The sequence below is a fragment of the Pithys albifrons genome, chromosome 11, assembly GCF_047495875.1.
Source record: "Pithys albifrons albifrons isolate INPA30051 chromosome 11, PitAlb_v1, whole genome shotgun sequence".
NCBI lineage: Eukaryota > Metazoa > Chordata > Aves > Passeriformes > Thamnophilidae > Pithys > Pithys albifrons.
Genome location: NC_092468.1, coordinates 3,647,464 through 3,662,304, shown reverse-complemented (window position 1 = coordinate 3,662,304; position 14,841 = coordinate 3,647,464). Strand labels below are relative to the sequence as shown.

Genomic DNA, 14,841 nt, shown 5'->3' with positions numbered 1-14,841 from the left:
CCCCCGCCCCGCCAGCCTCCACGTCGGCGCCGCGGCCGCGGCGGAGGGGCCGCCCCCCGTTCCCCGTGACTCACTCCGGCCGGTGCCCGCTCGCCCGCCCTGCTGGAGAACCGGAGCGCTCCTGGGAGAGCGGCGCGGCGCCCGCCCCGCCGCCTATATAGGCCGAGCCGCTGCCAATCCCCGGCCCGCACGTCAGCGGGACATGCCCCTTCGCGGCGGGGCCGGCCCGCCACGCGTACCCCGCGCCGCCGGGGACGCCCTGCCACCCGCCCGCCGCGGCACAGCGGCCCGGCAGCCGGAGGGGAGGCTCTGCCGCCGGCCCCGCAGCCCGGCCCGGCAGCCGGAGGGGAGGCTCTGCCGCCGCCCCCGCAGCCCGGCCCGGCCAGGCCGGCACACGGCGAGGGACGCTCCCCGCTGGTGGCTGCCGCCCGCTCCCCGCTCGGGCTGACAGCCGCGGGGCAGCCCCGTCTGCCGCCCCCGACACCGCGAACTCGGCCCCTGAGCGTACCTCCCGCTCGCGGCCCCCCAGCACAGGCCGGGGGCTGCTGCAGAGCCCCGCGCTGGCCCTTCCCCAGCGCCACGGCGGCCTCGGCAGGCAGCTCAGCCCCCTAGAGCTCAGGATTACCCACTCCGGCCGAGCCCTGTTTCATACAGCCTTAGCGAGCTGGAGTGGCTCCCGAGGGCTCGGATCAGCGTGAAAAACACGGATGGCACCAGAGAGAGAACACCTGGTGCTCCTGGCCCGGTCCCGCGAGTGGGAAGGGACACCGAGGCCCCGGCCCCAGGCGGCCCCTCGATCCTCCTGTGCAAACTGTCTCAAAGCAGCAGTTACACGGTGTGAGACCGCAGGCAGGAGAAGGGGACAGGTAAGAGCAACAGTAAAAAACCCCACCCAATCATAAAACTGACAAACCCCCTCAAACTACAACACACATCCGCCTTTCCCATAAAAATAAATAAGTAAGAAAATTCCCCTCCTTATTCCAGTCTTTAATTTGGAAATGGGAAGAGCAAAGAAGGGGAAAGGCAAAGCCAGCAAGAACAATACCCTCCTTTCCTGCAGAGAGAGTGTTTATTAGTTTGTGCAATATCAATGGTTTTTATTTATTAGTTCTGCACCCTCAGGGAACTGAGGAAAAACCCCCAACCCATCAGTGTAAAAATATGCAGAATTCGAACTGCTTTTTGCATTAGCTCAGTCTCTGCCCATTTTCCTACACAGCTTTAATTTTCCTCACCATTCATAACTTGCACTTAGTGACTGGTTTGCTCATTCCCACCTTGCTCTGTCCCAGACCCTGGCTAACAAAACCTAAGAACTTGCTCTGTAGAGTTCTGACCACAGAAATTCAAGGTCTTTGGGACAACTGCTTTTGGTTACATGCACTAACTTTTAGAGATTTCATGCACTGTATTTACGGAAACATGGATGGTATTTAGCCTTTAGTAAAATTATTATTGCTTATTATTAATGAACAAGAGTAGATTTCTCAGTTTTCCATCCTTTAATCTTCTGGCTGGGAGGACATCATTAAAGCACTTGAACTTTTCGACACAAACACTTTATCGCTATGAATAAAAATACACTTGTGGGTGAAATCAGGAAGTCTGCTAAAATGAGAACAGCAGTCAAGAGCTGACCCCGTGCCAAGGTACCTCAGTGATCTCTCCCCCCAGCGTGGCCTCTCAGAGAGCCTGTCGATCCCTGTGAGGATGCAGGGATAGTGCTTCGGGCCTGGGGTTACCGCACGGAAAGGCAGCGACTGCTGCTGCCACGTCATGTGAGCTCCGGGAGGTGCTCGGGCTGCTCTGACACGAACCGCCCGGGCTGTGCACGCCAGCAGCACCCTGTGGGAACACAAGCAGGCTGCTGCCTACTGAGACAGAGGTGGCTTGTGCAAAAGCAGAGCTCCAAGGACATGGGCAAACGGCAGCACCTCCAGACTTTGGGCACTTCTGCTTCCAGGAAGCAGCTGGAGTGCAAGGTATTGTAATTTGGGACTCAGAGCTGAGACTCCAAAACTTGCTTGAGGTGCAGGATGTTACTCTGGCACTTTCATTCCCTTGTGTTTATCTCCCCAGTGCAAAGCAGGCAGGCTCCTTCCAGCACTCTTAACTTTACCTGTCCAATTAACTCCAACATAAGTACTGCGATCCCCTGTGCCAGGGGACCAGAAGAGCATCACAACCCCCAGACTAGAGCATCTCACCAAGACACTAACATCCTTCTCCCTCAACTCCACCTCATTACCTGGTTCAGCAGGGCCCCTCTGTGGGGACATGTCACCTTGTGCCATGGGACAACCTCATGGTCCTCTCCTGCTCTCTATGTAGTGCTGCTGCAGCCACTGGGGCTGCCAGGTCATTACGGATCTCTGGTTCCTATCACAGCTTCCTCTCTGGGTTTGTTTAAGAGGGAATCTTCCCTGCCTGTTCCTGTAGCTTTTCTTTTATTTGCAGCTGTAATTGGTGGGAGGGAAGCCTGCCAGTCCCAGAAGTTACTGGAAGGCCTAAAGCATCTCAAATAAATGTGCTAACCTTGAATAACAATTTCTGCTGAAGAAAACCTGTCACAGGCTGTTGTCCTTACAGATCTTCCACAGGGAAAGAAAGGGAGGGGTTGTGGGAGGAGCTCACCTTTCCTCCCACATTCAGTAAGTACAGAAGTGTCCTGTGCATAGACAAAAGCACATTTAGAGGGTGCCAGGAGGCTTATTTCAACCTGCTGCTCCCACCAGCACACAGACCATCCACATCCCACCCCTCTTTTTCAATGAGGTGTTTGAGCACAGAGAGGGGCCTGCAGGGGCTCTTTGGGACCTGTTCCATCTTCTTACTTGCCCACAAATGGAATCTCACATTCAAAAATTAATAAATAAAAAATACACTTGTCATAGAGATGTCTGCAGGAATTTTTGGTAGCTGAGGGGAATGGAGACAGAGGAATGTACCCAACCCTTGGCAAACACTAAACACTCTGCCTCTACATCCTGTATTTCAGCAGTATCACAATAGACCCCCAGTTTCACAACTTGTGAAAACAACTGAAAAATAAGCCTCCCAAAGAGAGCACCAAAGAGTGGCAGAAAGGGTGAAGGGCTGGGCAGTGTGTGGTTTCCATGGCTTATCAAAATGGCAGCTCATATCACCAGTCTGATGGAGCACACAGGAACGGGACCAGCAAAAATATTAAACATTCACAGAGATAAAACTAACACTGAACAGGTTTGGGGCTTGGTTTTTTGGAATATGTGTTTAACAACCATGTAAAAGAAAAGATTGAGGAGTTAAGAAGCTTTCCATAATCACACCACCCCAGGACTCTTAGGGAAGGGAGAGGAAACTTCCAGCTCCTTAAACCACTGGAGCAACGACAACAAAAAGATTGGTCTTTCCTGGCACATTCACCCACAGCTGAGCTGGGATTTTGCAAAGGATTTCTTCTAGCCTGTTCGTATTTTCTGTTGTTATAAGAGATTCCAATTTTTCCTGCCAGAAACTGCAAGCCTTATTTGGAAAGCAACCCAAGTATCCTCCAAAGAGTGTGTGCTGTGATTTTATTTCCTGTTAAATATAACTCCAGATTTCTAAAACTGTACAAGTAAGCACCGTTTTTGTACCTTGGGTGCTTATCCCACACACTGAAGTCAGAGAACACAACAAAAGAGCTACCCCTGAAGGTATTCATTTCAGGAAGAGAAAAGGGCTGGGGGAACACTTTGCATCACACTAGAAAAAGAAGTGAGAGAGGATTCGGGATGCAGGACACTTGTATGACAAAGAGTACCAGGGTTCTCAGCCAAAGCAAGCAAGACACATGTCTCAGCTCTAAAGCTATTGCTATGGCTCACTCTTCAACCTTCCAATAGAATGATTGCATTTCTACAGGAAAATCCCTATTAAATTGAAGTTAAGGGTCAAATTATACAGATCTTCCTGCTAAGAGAATAAAAAAAAAGTTTCATCATAAGAAATGACTGAACATGAGTCCACATTGCTAATGGCTCAGTGACTTCATCTGCCATGAAGAAGGAAAACTTGCAGGGATATACAAATTAGACACCTATGCTCCCCATACACACATCAGTACTGGAAAGAAATTATTACTAAGGCCAAATTCTTCCCCTTGGCTGTATTAATGTAACCCCACCATCTTCAGAGGCCCACTGTAAATACTCAAGTAGAGAACTACAGACAGAAAAATCTACACTAGCCTAGACATAATCCCAGCTCCAACCATTTGGCGATGTTGTGAATAAAGGAGGGTGGAGGATTGAAGATGAGTGACTACGTGTGTTTACCTGTGTGGTATAAATAAGGGTCCCAGGTGGTGCAACACAACTTGTCTTTCTTCTGGTAAGTTTGTTTATTGAGGTAACAGGTTGTTTATTAAGGTAGCACTGTCTGTGCAACCATCAGCTCACACAGAATATACCCACTCCCTCTGAGCCTATCACAGGGTGCTCTATAGAATCACAGAATCAATTGGGTTGTGGAAAAGACCTCCGAGATCATCAAGTCCAACCCTTGGTCCAACTCCAGTCCCTTTACCAGATCATGGCACTCAGTGCCACGGCCAAGCTCAGTTGAAAAACCTCCAGGGATGGGGAATCCACCCCCTCTCTGGGCAGCCCATTCCAATGCCTGAGCACTCTCTCTGCAAAGAAGTTTTTTCTGCTCTCCAGCTTCAATTTCCCCTGGCAGAGCTTGAGCCCATCGTGCCCCCTTGTCCTATTGCTGAGTGCCTGGGAGAAGAGACCAACCCCCACCTGGCCAGAACTTCCCTTCAGGCAGTTCCAGACAGTGCTGAGGTCACCTCTGAGCCTCCTCTTCTCCAGGCTAAACACCCCCAGCTCCCTCAGCCTCTCCCCACAGCACTTGTGCTCCAGTCTCTTCTCCAGCCTCGTTGCTATAACAAGGGGTATGCAGAAGAACAGGAGGAACTTATTGGTGTGGACAGAGTTCTAGTGTGAACAAGGAGCTTCAGGCTTTCTGACTGCAGAGGGAGGAAAAGCTGCTCGTTTTACACAGGGACACTGTGAGAAAATGAGATTTAATGTAAAAAAACCCCAAGCACTCAAGAGACTCAAGTTCTACTCTTCTATTTGCAGCTGACTTGGTGAACTGGCCAGTGAAATTCTCTCGGTTGCCCTGGCAGTGCACACACAGAGTCTGGATTTACTCTGTGGACTCATCATTTCATTTCAGGTTGTTCAGAGTGCTGGGATCCTTGGATGTCAGGTGCTGTGACAAAACAAATGCCTTTTCAGAGAGGAGGAAGAAAGTCAATAGACAGTTTAATAAATTCAATCCAAAAGCAAAGCAAAAGGAAGCCATAGAGGGCAGGTCAGAGTCTGCCCTTCCATTTTCACTGGGAGAGAAATCTGATTTAACACAATCTTGGCCTTCAAGGAGAAGTTGCAAAAGAGTAGAAACAAATTTCAGATTCTTGGCCTTGGGGAGCCAATAAACACTTTCGTGAGGAATAAACATGAGGGATAAAGTGAAATAAAGTAACTTCCAGCTTCACAGTAAAACAAAACACTGTCTTGACTCAAAAATGAAAAAAGAGATTCAGAACACAAAGACTCCAAATACATTGCCTGGATCACAGAAATTCAGAATGTCTGGCAACAGGTTTGAGGTCTGAGTCTCTGGGGCCTCTAATTAGGGTGCTCAGGGCTTTTCTCACTCAGACCCTGAAGACCTTCAGAGCTGCACAAATGTTCTGGGCACCCTATTCCAACACGTGACAATCTTTACAGTGACTAAAGGTTTCTTACTTGCAGTTAGAACCTTGAATTTCAAGGTTGGCTCTTTATGCTGATCTGAACTTGCTTTTAGTTTGAATTGCCACCACAGTGTGTGCTGATCACAGCCAGGTACCTTTGGAGTGGTGCTGCAGCACTGCTCTCTGCTCACAGCCTACACTGCAGAACGAAAACCTTCCACAAGTAACAAGGTGAGAGGCACTTCCCAAAGCCTGCCAAGGATCCCAGTTACCAAGAAACAAGGATTTCAGAGATACTGTAGAACAAAGTAGGTATTTTCTTTGTGTTTCTCAAAAGGAAAAACTCACTTTACCCTCCTTTGTCTTTGTTTACATTTCAGTGTCTCCTGTTCCCTCTCCAATGGCCACTGCAATTTAAATGAACACGTGGCAATTTTAATTTCATTTTTAAGAGATGTTGCCAGCAGTTCTAATGCAATATACATCACCTAATTTAAAAGGGCAAGGGACCTGCAAGCCCTAAACTTACCTTTTTCTGCATTACATTTTCTAAATATATGACAGTTAAAGTTGACTGTGTCCCTCAGCTCGAGCCTGTCCCCACACTCACTAAGACCCTCCTGCAGGTACTCTTGGGTTGATGTTTTGCAGGTCAGAATGGAAGGACTTGCTTACAGCAGTTTATAAAGATGACAACAACCAGTTCTTTTCACATCAATTAGGCAAGTATATACAACAAATGAAAAAAACAAGGAAAATGGCAAACAAAATGAGACCTCCCTAATGCCCTTTTTCAGAGGGGCAAGGGAAAAATTGCAAAGGGAAAAATCTTAAGCAAAAGTGTAAACAGACATTTGGTTTTGTCTGCTTTGTTTGGTTTTCCATTCTTCATAACCTGGCTTAGCTACTTTGATTCCAGGTATAGTACAGAAAAACCTAAGCAAAGTTGTTCAAGGCTCCTTGAAAGATTTTAAAGATTCCTCAGTTCCTAATGTTTATTGGATAATGAAGACTCAGGAGAATGCAGAAGCTCCACTTTTATAAACTTCTTATGCACTCTGGTGTGTTTTGGTCCAAGTTCCAGTTCCCCAAGTCACATGGCTTCACAAGGCTCTCCAATTCTGTACATTTAATTTTTCTTTATTTCTATCTTTCAGTTGCAACAAACAGTTTGAAATTATGACTCAGGAAAGACAGAGTTATTATGACAAACAAAACCCTCTAAAGAATAAAAGCCTGAAAGTCGCAGGGAGGCTGGAGCTTTGTTTGGAGAGGGAAGGAACTACTTAAAATTGAAAAAAAAATCTTGAGTTTGGCAACAATTCCTCTGAAAAGGGTATCTGATTCCAAGTGCCCCTTTGGAAAAGCAGTGCTGGGACCCTCACTATTTAAGCAGTGCCTTCCCTTTGTCCTATTCATAGCACATGCAACAGGGGCTCAGCATACCCACAGACAAGCACTAATTCCTAATCTCTACTAGGCCAAGCAAAAGGCTCTTCATGTGTTAGAATTACATCACAGTGATCTAAACTGACAGTGAAAAAACCAGACAGTCTTCTCTTCCAAATCCACAAGGCCACTCTAAGCCTGCTGTGAAACAAGGGAGAGAGAGATAGCGAGAATTCAGAGTAAAACTATTTCTCCTAATTGTTACAAATAATATTATTTTACGCCTAAACCCCCTTTTCATAACTGAATCACTCCCAGCTCCACCCTGCTCATCTGTGGGCTGAATTGGAACAGCACATGGGCCATTTTAGGTACAATTTTTTGGTCTGATACCTCATGCTGCCCACTCCTCCACTCACTTGGTTATTATCTTTTGAATTAACAGAATGGAGTCTTGAGCAAGGAGTTTTCAAATACAATGGAATAATTTCTTAAATTTGCAAGAGTGTCTAACCTTCTGCAAACACTCACTGCTTGTTCTCATTTTACCCCCAATTATGCACCAAGTAACAGAGCCATTGACTCAGGATTTCCATCTATGAATCTCAACAACAATGAAACTGTAAGAGCAGGTGAGGAACTTGAGTTTTAACTTTTCTCAATGCTGTGTAGCCAGCTCTACTTTTAAGCAACAGTCACATACCCACAACTTGCTGTTCTCCACACATTCCAAGGGTCCTTGTGAGACCAAATACCCAAATCCCAGCAGGCTGTATCAACTGCTGAAGAATTCACTTTGAAAACAGGCACATCCACTAACAGGCCAACCATAATATATCCCCACTCTCACCCTGCCTACTCGGGGAGTTGCTCTTTTCAGTTTTCCTTTCAACTGCTCCAGCACAGGTTTACATTCAGCTTTATCACTTGTACAGAGATAACAGCAAACTTACTTTCCACTGTGCAATGGAAACAGCCAGGGCCTGGTTTGCCTGGAAGGGCAGGGGAGGTCAGGCACCCACACCATCTCCAGTACCCACCACAGACACATAAATGCCCCCCAACTTCTGGGCTGAGCAGCAAGAAGTCCATTTCAGTCGCTCCTGTCCTCCTACACCACTGGGGTTTTCCCTGGCTTTTCCTCTGTCCCTGCCAAGGGGGAAATCTTAACTCTGTCCCTTACTCTCTTCCTTTTTCCTAACTCGACCCACATACCCATCCCATGCCTGAGGTACCTGTTCCTGCTACACAGCTTGCCCTAATCTTTGTTTGTCACTCATCTTTGGCAACTATCCAGTTTATTTAGTGAACCATCCAGTTTAATTGTCAGTGCCAGAAATGCAGGGATGGACAGAAACACAACACCAGAAACAAGCAAGAAGAAAACTGGCCATTGTGGCAGTCACTATTCCTGTGGAAAAGAACCCAAAACCTTTGCCAATTTTTCAGACTTGCTGCAAAACCTTTAAAATACCTTTCAACCCAAACTAGCAGGGGTGGGGAAAAGGGACAGGGGAGCGATGCCCATACTGAGTGCCAATACCCTAAACCAAGCCTGACATTTGAATGATGTAAGAAGATTATTCCAGTTATCCAGTCTCCAATGACAAATATGCCAGAGGTCAGCTTTATAAAAATCAGCTATATCTGCCTCATGGTACCCATAACCTTCCTTTAAAACCAGAGCCCTGATACACACCTTAGGCCCTGGTGCAGGGATCAGGTGGCACTTGATGGGCTTTGACAGAGATCTCAACAAGCAACTGTGACCTCAGTAACACAGGGAGAGAGCTGGGTCCTGCCTCCTGCAAACAGACAGTGATAGCCAAAACACAACAGGGCTCCAAACCTTTCCTCCTTAAAATCCAGTTAGTTGCTGGGATGTTGCTCAATTCAACAGCACACAGGTATGGATTGCCACACCACCAGCACTCCCACAAACTCCCATTCACAGCTGTGTCTCACACAGGTGTACACACCAGTTACACATGTGGATGCTTCTACCAGAATCACACTGACAGACATTTGTAAGCAAGTCCATTATGAAATTCTGTCTTTTAGTTTCGCTCTGTTTGCTTGTTTTGGTGGTTTTTTGTTTGTTTGCTTGGTTGATTGGCCTTTTTTTTTTGGTGGGGAGGTGTTGGGTGTGTTTGTTTTCTTCCCTTAATGCTAAATAACTCTGTCCATTCCATCCCCAAACAGTTCTCTCTCATCACTGAAAAGTCTTCTGTAAAGACAGCAAAACTTGCTGGAAAACAGTTCCAGACAAGGTGCTGTGGAGTGTAAGAGAATCTGGTACTACTTCCATTTTGCATCAACAAGTAAATCCATTTTCTTTTGCAACTAAATTGAGCAGTGTCATTTAAGGCAGGTCACATAAATATTACTGTGCTCTTCAGTCCTCTCAAAGACAAAACTTTTCCTGTGAATCATCATTTCTTGGTGTCTTACAGTACTGAAACAACCCCTTCCCTTCTTCTAATGCTGTTTTTCCACTGAAGTTAAACTCATTGTGATTTCCTCTAACTGAATCATTTGTGGTCCATCTTTTCTCTCAGCTTTTTTCTGCCTGCTGCTTTGCAGGCACCTCTTCTGTGCCTCTGGCTGGACACAGCTCCTTGCTGCAACCCCTGATCCTCACTAAAGAGTGACATGTTTTCCTGGCTGCCTCAGCAACACAGCCAGGCAGTGCTGGCCAAGGGCAGCCCCTGCATCCACCGGCAGGGCTGAAATGGACTTCAGTTACTCACACGCTGATCTAGCAATATATTGCAAAGTATCAGTGGATAACTCCAAGGCTTCAAAGATCTACCAGATGCAAGACTCAACAACATTAAGCCAGTTGTGAGAGACAAATTATGTCCACCAGCAGGAGCAAAGAAAGATACCTGGACTGGAGCACAAGTGCTGTGGGGAGAGGCTGAGGGAGCTGGGGGTGTTTAGCCTGGAGAAGAGGAGGCTCAGAGGTGACCTCAGCACTGTCTGGAACTCCCTGAAGGGAAGTTCTGGCCAGCTGGGGGTTGGTCTCTTCTCCCAGGCACTCAGCAATAGGACAAGGGGGCACGATGGGCTCAAACTCTGCCAGGGGAAATTGAAGTTGGAGAGCAGAAAGAAATTCTCTGCAGAGAGAGTGCTCAGGCATTGGAATGGGCTGCCCAGAGAGGGCGTGGATTCCCCATCCCTGGAGGTTTTTCAACTGAGCTTGGCCGTGGCACTGAGTGCCATGATCTGGTAAAGGGACTGGAGTTGGACCAAGGGTTGGACTTGATGATCTCTGAGGTCTTTTCCAACCCAACCCATTCTATGGTTCTATAAAGCAGCTGTGAGAGGATCTCTGTATTTCTGTGAGATTGCTGGGAAAATACCAGAGCTCGTGTAGGTACAAACACCAAAGATCACCTAAATGAAGTAAGAACCTGAATGAACCATTTCAGCTTTAACATATGCTTCCTATAAAACAAAATAAACCCAGAACACTCATCATTGCCTGACTACTTCTTGTTATAATTAAAATCTTAAACACATAAAACCTCTAGCAGCTCAGTCTTTTATAGACACAGAATATGCTAAGTAAAGAAGCTTTTGACCCCTTGCTTTGGCTGGAAATTCTCCTCCTCATTTATTGATACATCTTTTTCAAACTGACTCTCTGATTCCCTTTCACTGAAGTCACACCATGAGTGCTAAGGGGCAACATGAGTTCATGGAAGAAAGATGGAGAAAATGGTCACAGAATCATTAGGCATGCAGGACTTCTCCATTTAAGTTGGGAAGACAAATCACAAGATTTTATTAGCAGATTTTCAGGACATAAACAGTCTTTCTTTCAAAGCTAAAGGACAGACAAATATAAAGCCACACACTGAAACTTTTCAGGTGTAATCCCACATCCAGGATAAGCCTGTGATCCAGAATTATTCTTCTGAAAGTAGGAATTTCTAAAATTGCAAGAGCTCTTGAAACAAGCCTTAGATGCCTTAATGACCAGCCTAGCACAAGCACCTGGGGCCAGAGAGAAGCTCCAGCTGTCCCTGAGTGCTCTGCAGTCCCCTCCCCAAGAGGCCCTGCTGACCAGAGCTGTCCCTCCCTCTTCAAATGCACACAGCCCCCGGCAATACCACACCCTCCTGACAGGACAGACTCTGCAGGGACGCTGCCAGACCAAAGGAACAGAAAAAACAGTAAGTAAAATAAAATAAAAAAATCAGCAAAGCCCACCAAGCTACACAACATGGTTCTCCTTTCAAGGGTAGGGTAATTAGGAAGAGGAACAGAGGCTTAATCCTGCAGCTGGGTTTTAGTTTCTTCTCTCTTCTTTTTATGTTTTCATATTTTAATACAAATAACATCTTAATTCTTGCACAGAGCCATGTTGCAAAAGTTTTGTAGGCTCTGGACCTGTCAGTAAAGTGCTCTTGGACAAATTAGACTCATTACCTCCTGGATGAACATGCCTTTCTCAGTCTGCTTTAAAAACCCTCATTGCAACCTCACCAGTGGTGCACAGAATTCCAGACTGTTCTTGGTCGGAAGGGACCTTAAACACCATCCAGTTCCAGCCCCTTCCACCAGCCCAGGTTGCTCCAAGCCCCATCCAACCTGGCCTTGAACACTTCCAAGGATGGGGCAGTCACAACTACTCTGTACATCTTTGTCAAGACTGTAACACCATTCCCATAAGGGTTCAAAGCACCCATGGAGACACTTGCCAGTCTCTCTAATTCACTTCAAGGCTCATTTTCTAAGCTCCACACGGTACAGGCCTGAGGATTTCCTTCAGTAGAATTCCTGAATACAAAACAAAGTTGAACTGTTGTTGAGTGATTTCTTTTTAAAGAGAAACAACATTTTCACATAATCTGATGCTCTACAGAAACCCATGGCTCGAATTATCACAACTCTCCCAGTCATGGTAAATGAACCATTCATTCACCAGGGAAGTTTAGATGGGATACTGTGAGCAATTTCTCTCCTGAAGGAGTGCCAGCCACTGGCATAGCCTGCCCATCAGTCACCACCCCTGGAAGTGTTCAAGATGTGTGTGGTGAGACATCTGGGAACCTGGGTGAGTGGGGAACACAGTGGTACTGGGTTAATGGTTGGACTTTTCCAGCCTAAATGATTCTCTATGGCTCTTACCACACACCTGCAGTCAGTTTGAACACTCTGGACTGGTCCCAGTGCCACTGCTCAGTACTCTGACTGTGGGGAGAACTACCCCAATTTGCACAGCAGCACAATCCTAAGTGCACTGGTACCAGGCTTAGCAAGCTTCTATATACAGAGAGAAGGCCCTGTTTCAGGAAGGGCTGTATCACCTGAATACTGTAACCCAGTTTCCTTCAGAAAGGTGCAAACTGCACAGACTCACCAGTCTGGGATGGCTCTTACTCAGGTAACAGCCATGACAGCCAAGGTTACAGAGCTCTCTGAACAGACCATGCTGCCTTCAGAGGCAGTTTAATGTCAAATGCACAAAGACCAGCTACTTGACTAGGAACAACTGCCCTTACCTACCAAACCCAAGAGCTACTATTGTTACCATTATTCTATGCAACATAATGACAATGCTATGATCCAATTCAGGTTCAAGGGGAAACCCCCTCCCTTATCAGGTCTGTCTAGACACCTGAGACCAATCAAAAAGTATGGAACATAATGACCTTTAAATTCATAAGAAGCAATGTAATATTTTTTTCTTCCTTTCCTTCCGTTCTGGGGAAGATGAGAGAAAGAAACCAATAAAAAAAATCAGCTTAACTTGCAAGAAAGGAGACAGGAGTATGTGTCACACTACCAGGAGTGAAAATACCAGAACAATTTACAAAGGGCAAACATGGAGCAATCTCCAACTGCTTCTCAAAAGCTGCTTGGAAAACTTGCTTTGACAACGATCTGGGCTTACTGTACTTTGCCAGGGGCAAAGCTCAGGCTGGCTGGTTACAGTGCCTCTGCCTCCCTGTAGTTACACTCTGCCAGGTACTGTTCCCTCCACATGTAGGGAGAGTCTTCCTGTCATTCTGATCCATGAAAAACTACACTACTGTTGATTTTTATGAAAAAGGTTTGGTTTTTTTTTTTTGTGGATGGCCCTGCCTATGATTTGGGTCATGCTGTATGAAAATCCATGTACAAACAGGAAAGCATTTTTTTTCTAACAGCTCAAATCTAAACAGGCAATTAGAGAAAAGAGAGTTTTAGCAGTCACAGGCTGGGTTACTGCTTCCTTTCTTGCCTTGCCTCTGATCTACATTTCTGTACCCCAGAGAGGGTTATCCAACCCACCTATGAAATAATACATGCAATACCACTTCCAAATCAGGTTTTTGGGGAAAAAAAACACAGACCATACTAATATCTGTTAAATTGTCTTCTAACTGAATTGTCTAGCATTTGGATAGCAACAGTATGAAAAATGGAGGCTCCATCATGGGGCAGCAGCTTCACTTGCCCTACTGAGCAGAAAACATGTGAGAAAGCAATGCTGCACAGGGCAGCATGCAGATTTTTCTCTGCCATTACACAACCAGACAGGAAAATAACTGACTCCTTCCAGCTCCTTGGGACTGAAGGCCACTAATCTTCACTTCCCAGACACAGAACGGAGAATTCATATCCAAATTCTCAACTCAGAACTGTGAATTCGCATCCAAATTCTCAACTAGAATTGTAATTTCAAGGCCCTTGGCTCATTTCGTCATTTATGAGTGTACTGCTGTCTCTATTACCAATATTCCCAGCCAGATCTGCTCTCTTGCTTCCCCTTTTAGTGGCAAGACTTTGGGAATCCTTACCTACCGTTTGGGAAGGTCAGCACGGGAATCGTTACCTATCATGTGTCACGCTGCTTCAGCTATAGCTCAAGCACCATCAACGCCCCGTGCTTAACCCTCTTCAGCGCTGCTGGATTGCTGGATCATCCTGGTCTATAAATAACGCGCAATAAAACCACGCTGCAGGCCTAGAGAGCGGGTCAGCAGAGGCAGAATTCCCCCTCTGTCACGCACAGAGGCGGCTGGCGCTACCTGCAGTGTCACAGGTGAGGCCAAACCCCTCCCGTGGCGCAGCCTCAGCTTTGGGGCCCAGGGGCGGTGGGAAAGGACAATACTGCGCTGCCCTCAGCAGTCCGGCCCCGGGGCAGAGAGGAAGGCGAGCTCCTCCTGGGCCCACTCGGGGCCGCGCCGCCGCAGGGCAGGGCAGGGCAGGGACGCGGGGCATGACTCATGGCTCCTGCTGGCTGCTGGCTGGCCTCGGGGCGCTGCCCGGCGGCGGAGCGGGCGCTGGGGCGGGCCCCGCGCCCCGGCCCGGTGCGGTGTGGTGCGGGGGGCACCGGCGGCACGTGTCCCGCGCTGCGCCAATGGGAGCGGCCGCGACCATAGAGCAGGGCCGGGCGGTCGCCCGACATCCCGCCCGCAGCCCGGCCCGCTGCTGCTGCTGCCGCCATCTTGCTGCAGGCGGCGGAACGCGCCCGGCCACCGCGCCGGGCCTGGGCCCGCGGCCTCCTGACGCTTACCTGAGGCACTCCCGCCCCCGCCCTCCCGCGCAGCCGGCGCCGGGCCCGGCGTTACCTCTGGTCGGCCCGCAGCGAAGCCTATGCTGGGTACAAGGCCGACGGCCCGGCCGCCATCTTGGTGCAGCTGAGGGATGTGCGTGACCTACAACATGAGGCCGGTCCCGCCCCGGGCCCGTCGGTTGCTATGGCGACGGAGCGCGCGCGTGCG

At 47.9% G+C, this 14,841-nt stretch overlaps 1 protein-coding gene across 3 annotated transcripts in view; it reads right to left on the bottom strand.

Moving 5' to 3' along the window:
- HDLBP (high density lipoprotein binding protein) overlaps positions 1-14,796 on the bottom strand; it is a 40,295-nt gene extending 25,499 nt beyond the window's left edge. For 2 of the 3 annotated variants that reach the window (XM_071565973.1, XM_071565975.1), the window contains exon 1: positions 14,689-14,796. The gene's annotated coding sequence lies outside the window, so the exon portion shown is untranslated. Of the gene's footprint in view, positions 1-74; positions 176-14,688 lie in introns of those variants that run through there. The other variant, XM_071565974.1, reaches the window with a different exon arrangement.
- Positions 14,797-14,841: the final 45 nt, after the last annotated feature.